Source organism: Manis pentadactyla, chromosome 1 (assembly GCF_030020395.1).
Source record: "Manis pentadactyla isolate mManPen7 chromosome 1, mManPen7.hap1, whole genome shotgun sequence".
NCBI classification, from domain to species: Eukaryota; Metazoa; Chordata; class Mammalia; order Pholidota; family Manidae; genus Manis; species Manis pentadactyla.
The window spans coordinates 78,879,614-78,887,157 of NC_080019.1; the positions used below are offsets into that span (position 1 = coordinate 78,879,614).

The 7,544-nt window shown below is 40.8% G+C and overlaps 1 protein-coding gene across 4 annotated transcripts in view; it reads right to left on the reverse strand.

Moving 5' to 3' along the window:
* The window catches only part of PLSCR4 (phospholipid scramblase 4), a 141,194-nt gene that overhangs the window by 53,597 nt on the left and 80,053 nt on the right, over positions 1–7,544 (reverse strand). The window contains exons 1-2 of one of the 4 annotated variants that reach the window (XM_036896417.2): positions 7,371–7,469; positions 6,951–6,998 (exon numbers count right to left, since the gene is read on the reverse strand). The exons of 2 other annotated variants lie outside the window; for them this stretch is intronic. The gene's annotated coding sequence lies outside the window, so the exon portion shown is untranslated. Of the gene's footprint in view, positions 1–6,950; positions 7,470–7,544 lie in introns of those variants that run through there. One more of the 4 variants, XM_036896416.2, reaches the window with a different exon arrangement.

Sequence of the window (7,544 nt, forward strand, 5' to 3'; positions counted from 1 at the left end):
CTTTCTTTTCTGATCTTTATTATGTCCCTCCATCTCCTGACCTTAGGCCTCATTTGTTCTTCTTTTTCTAATTTCTTTAATTGTGACTTTAGACTCTTCATTTGGGATTGTTCTTCCTTCTTTAAATATGCCTGGATTGCTATATACTTTCCTCTTAAGACTTCTTTTGCTGCGTCCCACAGAAGTTGGGGCTTTGTGTTGTTGTTGTCATTTGTTTCCATATATTGCTGGATCTCCATTTTAATTTGGTCATTGATCCATTGACTGTTTAGAAGCATGTTGTTAAGCCTCCATGTGTTTGTGAACCTTTTTGCTTTCTTTGTACAATTTATTTCTAGTTTTATACCTTTGTGGTCTGAAAAGTTGGTTGGTAGGATTTCTATCTTTTGGAATTTACTGAGGCTCTTTTTGTGGCCTAGTATGTGGTCTATTCTGGAGAATGTTCCATGTGCACTTGAGAATGTGTATCCTGTTGCTTTTGGATGTAGAGTTCTATAGATGTCTATTAGGTCCATCTGTTCTAGTGTGTTGTTCAGTGTCTCTGTGTACTTAGTTATTTTCTGTCTGGTGAATCTGTCTTTTGGAGTGAGTGGTGTGTTAATGTCTCCCCAAATGAATGCATTGAATTCTATTTCCTCCTTTAATTCTGTTAGTATTTGTTTCACATATATTGGTGCTCCTGTAAAGGGTGCAAATATGTTTATAATGGTTATATCCTCTTGTTGGACTGAGCCGTTTATTATTATGTAGTGTCCTTCTTTATTTCTTGTTACTTTCTTTATTTTGAAGTCTATTTTGTCTGATACTAGTATTGCAACACCTGCTTTTTTTTTCCTGTCGTTTGCATGAAATATCTTTTTCCATCCCTTGACTTTTAATCTGTGCATGTCTTTGGGTTTGAGTTGAGTGTCTTGTAAGCAGCGTATAGATAGGTCTTGCTTTTTTATCCATTCTATTACTCTGTGTCTTTTGATTGGTGCATTCAGTCCAATTACATTGCGGGTGATTATTGCAAGATATGTACTTATTGCCATTGTAGGATTTAGATTCGTGGTTACCAAAGGTTCAAGGTTAGCTTGTTTACTACCTTACTGTCTAACTTAACTCACTTATTGAGATATTACAAACACAGTCTGATGATTCTTTCTCTCCCTTCTCATTCCTCCTCCTCCATTCTTCATATGTTGTGTGTTTTGTTCTGTGCTCTTTTTAGCAGTGCTCCATCTAGAGCAGTCCCTCTACGATACCCTGTAGAGGTGGTTTGTGGGAGGCAAATTCCCTCAACTTTTGCTTGTCTGGGAATTGTTTAATCCCTCCTTCATATTTAAATGATAATCATGCTGGATACAGTATCCTGGTTCAAGGCCCTTCTGTTTCATTGCATTAAATATATCATGCCATTCTCTTCTGGCCTGTAAGGTTTCTGTTGAGAAGTCTGATGATAGCCTGATGGGTTTTCCTTTGTAGGTGACCTTTTTTCTCTCTCTCGCTGCCTTTAATACTTTGTCCTTGTCCTTGATCTTTGCCATTTTAATTATTATGTGTCTTGGTGTTGTCCTCTTTGGTTCCCATCTCTCGGGAGTTCTGTGTGCCTCTGTAGTCTGAGCAACTATTTCCTCCCCCAGTTTGGGGAAGTTCTCAGCAATTATTTCTTCAAAGACACTTTCTGTCCCTTTTTCTCTCTCTTCTTCTTCTGGTACCCCTATAATGTGGATATTCTTCATTTTGGATTGGTAACATAGTTCTCTTAATATTGTTTCATTCCTGGAGATCCTTTTATCTCTCTCTATGTCAGCTTCTATGCGTTCCTGTTCTCTGGTTTCTATTCCATCAATGGCCTCTTGCATCTTATCCATTCTTCTTATAAATCCTTCTAGAGTTTGTTTCACTTCTGTAATCTCCCTCCAGACGTCTGTACTCTCCCTCCAGACTTCATCCCTTAGCTCTTGCATATTTCTCTGCAGCTCTGTCGGCATGTTTATGATTTTTATTTTGAATTCTTTTTCAGGGAGAGAGAGTGGTTAAATCTGTCTCTGCCGATCCTCTCTCAGGTGTTTTCTGAACTATCTTGGACTGGACTAAATTTTTTTGCCTTTTCATGGTGATAGCAGTGGCTGTAGGCAGGTTGCGGGTGTGTCAGCTGGGAGAAGAAAGTCCTTTCCTGCTTGCTGGATGCCTTGCCCTTCTCCACTGCCTGTGTCAGTTACCCGCACTCCTGGAGCAGCCACCGGGTTCATCCCCTAAGCTGCTGTGGGCGGGGTCTTCGTCAGAGCAGCACGGAGCACTGCAGGGAGTGGCAGGCACGCCAGGTGCACTCCTCCGTGATATTGGTGCCCCTGCCATGCAGCTGTATGCCAGCAGCAGCCTTTGGGTCTGGCCCAGGCGGCTATGCATTGGGCTGGGATTCTAGTTGGCTTCTGGGAACATGCCTGCTCCCTCTGGCTCTGCTGCAGGTTCACGCGGGGCTCTCTTGCATGGGCCTCTACAGGGCTCCTCGGGCTCCACTGCCGCTGGTGTGTGCGAACCGCACCCGGGCTGTTCGGTCACCACTGCTGCGGGCTTGCACAAGCCTCTCCTGGTCCCCTCTGGCATCATTAGTGCACGCGATCTGCTCCTGGTCCCTTCCAGCGCCGCTTCCCCCAGCATGTGCTACCACTCTCTTGCTACTGGGCTGGTGTGTCGGGGTCTGCGCCAGTTGGAGGAACAACTGGCATGATGCTTAGTGCCATGAGGGGCTTCAGAGCTGTACTGCCTCCCCAGAGTCTACGGCGCCTAAGGTTCCCCAGGATTCCCAGCTCCTGGCTAAGTGTGCTGGGACGACTTTGTCCAGCAATGGGGTCCCTGTCTCTTTAAGACTTGCAGAAACCACTCGCTCTTCTTTTGTCTCAGGGGCGCCAGTTGCGGGGACCTGCCCACAGGTTTTGCTTTGCGGTTCCTCTAATATCCAGCACCCCATACACCTTGTGTTTGCGCTCCGGGTGTGGATTTCTAGAGCTGGTTGTTTAGCAGTCCTGGGCTTTCACTCCCTCCCCGTTCCAACTCCTTTCTTCCCGCCGGGTTCTGGGGTGAGGGGGCATTCAGGTCCCACCTGGCCGTGGCTTGTATCTTACCCCCTTCGTGTGATGTTGAGTTCTCACAGATGTAGATGTATCCTAGCTGTTGTACTGCCAGTGTCTCTTTTAGGAATAGTTGTATTTATTGTATTTTCATAAATATATATGTTTTGGGGAGGAGATTTCCTCTGAACTCTCATGCCGCCACCTTCCTGTGATCCTAGATAACTTTCTTAAACAGATTTGTTTCCATTATTATTTAAAGGGATTATCAGGTCTCTCCATTTTAGCTTTCAAGGGGGCAATGTATTTGTTATTTGGAGTACAAAAAATATTGAAAGAATAATATTATCATGATTTTATATAATTCATTTAAGGAAACATTACCATGCCAAATATGTTATTTGGTAGATTACCAGTTTGTGCCTAATCATGTCATTTTCTGGCTAGTCTTCTAGTATTAAAAAACTGTAACAAAACAGGATGTCATTGACCTATAATAAAATCATTTCATAAGAAACATTACATTTATAATGACAGATATTTTTAAATAGGTGTTATCTGCAAACACTGGAATAAATCAGGTCATTGAGCGTTACATTTTTTTCCATGAAAATTAAGAATCCCTCCTACCTACAACCCATTTCGCATCTTAAAATACAGCCACAGATAAATCTTTTGTGTCTTCCAAGAGATTTTCTACGTGTACACAAACTAATAAATTTGCTTTTTAATATAAATGGCAGCCTTCTATATACCTTTTTGTATCGTGCTTTTTCATTTGTTAGAATGCCTTAGTGTTGATTTCACTGCAGCTTATGTACCTTATTCTTTTTAATGGCTGCTGCATCATTATTTATTTAACTGGCACTTAATGATGGTAATTCAAACTGTTCCTAAATGTTTGCTATTACAAACAATGCTGAAAAACACTTACATATACTTCTTTGTAGATCTGTGTATTAAATTCATGGAAGCAGAATTGCTGGATCAAAGTTCTGTGGATTTTTACTTTGACATACATTGTCAAATCACTCCCAAGAATTTGAATCAATTCACATATCAGACAAAGATGTTACATTCTTAATATGATGTTCTACCAATATTTTTGTCATTGCCAATCTGAAAGGTAAAAACATTTTAGTTTTGTTTTCCATGTCTTATAATGAAGTTGAAGTTTTTCTTACATATTTAAGTTAGTTACATCTCCATTCTTATAAACTCCTTGTTTGTCATTTGTCCATTTTTCTGTTTGCTAGTTTTTTTAGCTTTCTTTTTGTGTCATTTATATGAAAAATTTTAAGAATGTTTTTCAAAATTTAACATTTATTTTTACTGCAGTTTTGATATGCATCCTTTTTTTCCTGTAGTCCAATTTTAAATGTTTTCCTTTTGCTGATGAAATATATAGAGTATGAACATTTCCAGTATTTTCTGTTTATAAAAAAGTTAACAGGTTGTGAAATCCCTTAGGCAAAACATTTCAGTTGTGTACCTATAAGAAACATCACAACAAACAATATTAAGGAAAGAGATATAGGAAAGGATTTTCAAACAAAGAAGCTGAAAGAGGACATTCAAGGAGAAAGTAGTTGAAGAGAAGAACAATATGGGAAGTTTTGTTTAAGAAAATACTTTTCTTTCTACAGAGAATGACAACTAATATACTCAGAAAAGAATTATTCTGTATAAATTACTAATTATACTCTCAGGATCTTTATTATTTATTATTTTCTTTCACATTACAACATCACTTTTTTCCTTATAACCATTTATGTTATAGAACTGGGCAACAGAATATGAATGCACATAATTCAGTCTATAAATTATTTACAAAAATGTTATTGTACATATAAAATATACATTATATGTATGTGTGTATATATAATATACAAGGGTTTCAACTTAAGTTTTTGTGTTTCAACATACACTTTGAGGAGATTTCCATGTAAGAACATTTAGAGCTACATTTTGGTTACATAATTTATGGTACATCTAAAGGTGAGTAGTATATAATTATTATTAAAATTAGCTCTTTTTCTGTTAACAATTTCCATTTGTATCTGTTTTTTGCAAGCAAATGTTAGTAAGAATCATGTCCCTAAATGGGCTTTTGGTTTTTGCATCAACTTCAAAATTGCTTTCCCAACATGCCATGCTCACACCTATCATTCAGGTTTCTCTTCTACTTTTTGGTTTCATATACTTAGATTTAAATTAGTAAATCATTTAGATTGCATTTGTATGTTAAGACTGAAGTAAAGTTCCAGTTTTATTATTAGTTTCCCAAATACATGCCTGATTGTCCAAGCATGATCAATTAAATGTCCCCACCCAGATTTAAAATGTATGGTTATCAAATGTCAGTTTTCTTTTTATTCCTAAATCCTTCTTCAGTTTCACTGATTCATCTGCTCACTATAGCTTTTATTATGTAGTAAAGTCCCCATATGTATATTTGTACATTTTTCTTTTAATTGAAATCTTCCTGCTAAATGTTTTTCCACATGAGCTAAACAGTGGCTTTAAAAACAAAAAATTTCAATTAGGAATTTATTTAATTTGTATATTCTTTTAGAGAAATAGTTTCTTTCTGTAGCAAAATGTTATATATCTTATTGTATTTTTTACCTATATATTTTCATACACTTCATGTATTTTTGTTAGGCAGGAAGACAGAAATGAGAGGGATGAAAAGGAGAAAGGGCCCCCCAAAGATGACTCAGGGAGTTGATCAAATAGAACCAGAAAGCCAGAAATGACTCAAGAGAGTTAATCAGATGAAGCCACAGGGTCCCAGAGCGACTCAGGAAATGTCCAGGGTCCCCCCAGATAACAAACATCAGAAGCACAGGCACAGCACAGCCCTGTCCTCATTTCACCAATCAGAACAAGCCTAGAGAGCTGACAGCTGTCAATCAAGGACCTCTCTGCCCTGCCAAAATCACATAAAAGAAGCCTCAGAATGAGCATCCAGGCCTGCCTGTCTTATCTCAGGCAGGCCCGCTCTGCTACTCTATGCAGAGTGTATTAAAACTGACTTTGCTTTCTTGACTTTGGTCTCTCCTCTCACTGTATCTGACTTCCCTGACACACCAAGTCCTTTCCTTCCCAACATTTTCATATGTTGTCTTTTTTTAAATAGGTTTTTCAATTTTGTGTTTTATCAGACCAAATAGAATAGTTTATTTTATTCTACTGTATTTTCTAGTTAATGTATATCACATCTACTGATATCTATAAATCATTAACAGAGGCAACTGGACAGTTTACTAAATTTTCTTATTTTTTTCTGTGAGATTTTCAGTTGTTTCCCGTAGGCATTCAAGGTATCCAATCCCTTATAGATAAAAAGTGGTAATTTTGTGTTTTTTAATCAAATCAGAATGTTAATGAACTCTACTCCCTAATGTCACAGGCCTAAGCAATTCATAACATCATAGAGGGTGATGAGAATATGTGGCTTTTCCAAATTTAATGGATCGGATGCTAGTGCCTCAAGATTAACCCTGATAGTAAAATAGATGAAGGCTATCTTTCTACTACTAACGGAAACAACACCCAATTCAAAACATTACTCGGGCGGGCAATCAACCTTATTACATATTATAATATTCCGTAGTAGTTTTGGTGGATACATTTTAACATATGAAACGTAAAATTGAAAACTCAACTGAATTGCAGTACCTAACAGAAGATAAGCAAGACCAGAGAATAAATAAAAGAAAAATCTAAGTCTTGAAATATACACTTTTTATTTTATGGAAACAAAGCAAGTTCACCCCCAAATAAATACATCTCCCAGTCTGCCCGAATTGCTACACGGATGGGTTCCCTCCTGCACCCTCTCCCCCTTCGGCCTGCCAAGCACAGAAAGAAGTTGCTGTAACCCTTTACCTGAGAGCCGGCCTGGCCCGAGTCCGTGGAGCTGCGCCAAGGGAAGGCCTGTGACACACAGGAGGGGCCCGGTGAGCGGGACCAGGCCGGGACAGGGACGCGCGGGGACGAGGGCAGCCCGGTGCAACGCGCCAGCAGCCCGCAGGAGGCTCAAAGCGCGGCAGCGGGCGGGAAGCGCAGCCGCTCTGCACGGGCGCGGTCCCGCAGGCGGACCCGTCTCCCCTGCCACGGACGCTGAGATCCGGGGGACCCGACGCCCAGGCCCCGCGGGGAGCAGCTCGCTGCGGGACCCCCTTGTCTTCTCCGCAGACGCGAGCGCCAGGCGCCCGCAACTTCGGCCACCACTTGCGAGCCCAGAGAGCCCAGCGAGTCCGCCTCGCGGCGCAGCTCGGCCGCCAGTGCCGCCCGGACCCCGCTCACCGCCCAGCCCGCTGTCCCTCGACCCCCGCGAGGCCAGGCCAGGGTTCTGATTTCATCCGCGAGCAAAGAGAAGGAAGAGAGGGCGGAGAGACAGGGAAGACGAGGACGTCTCAAATTGAAAACAAAATAGAGCGGCCAGGGGCGGGGCGGCGCAGGGCGCAGGGGCGTGGCCCG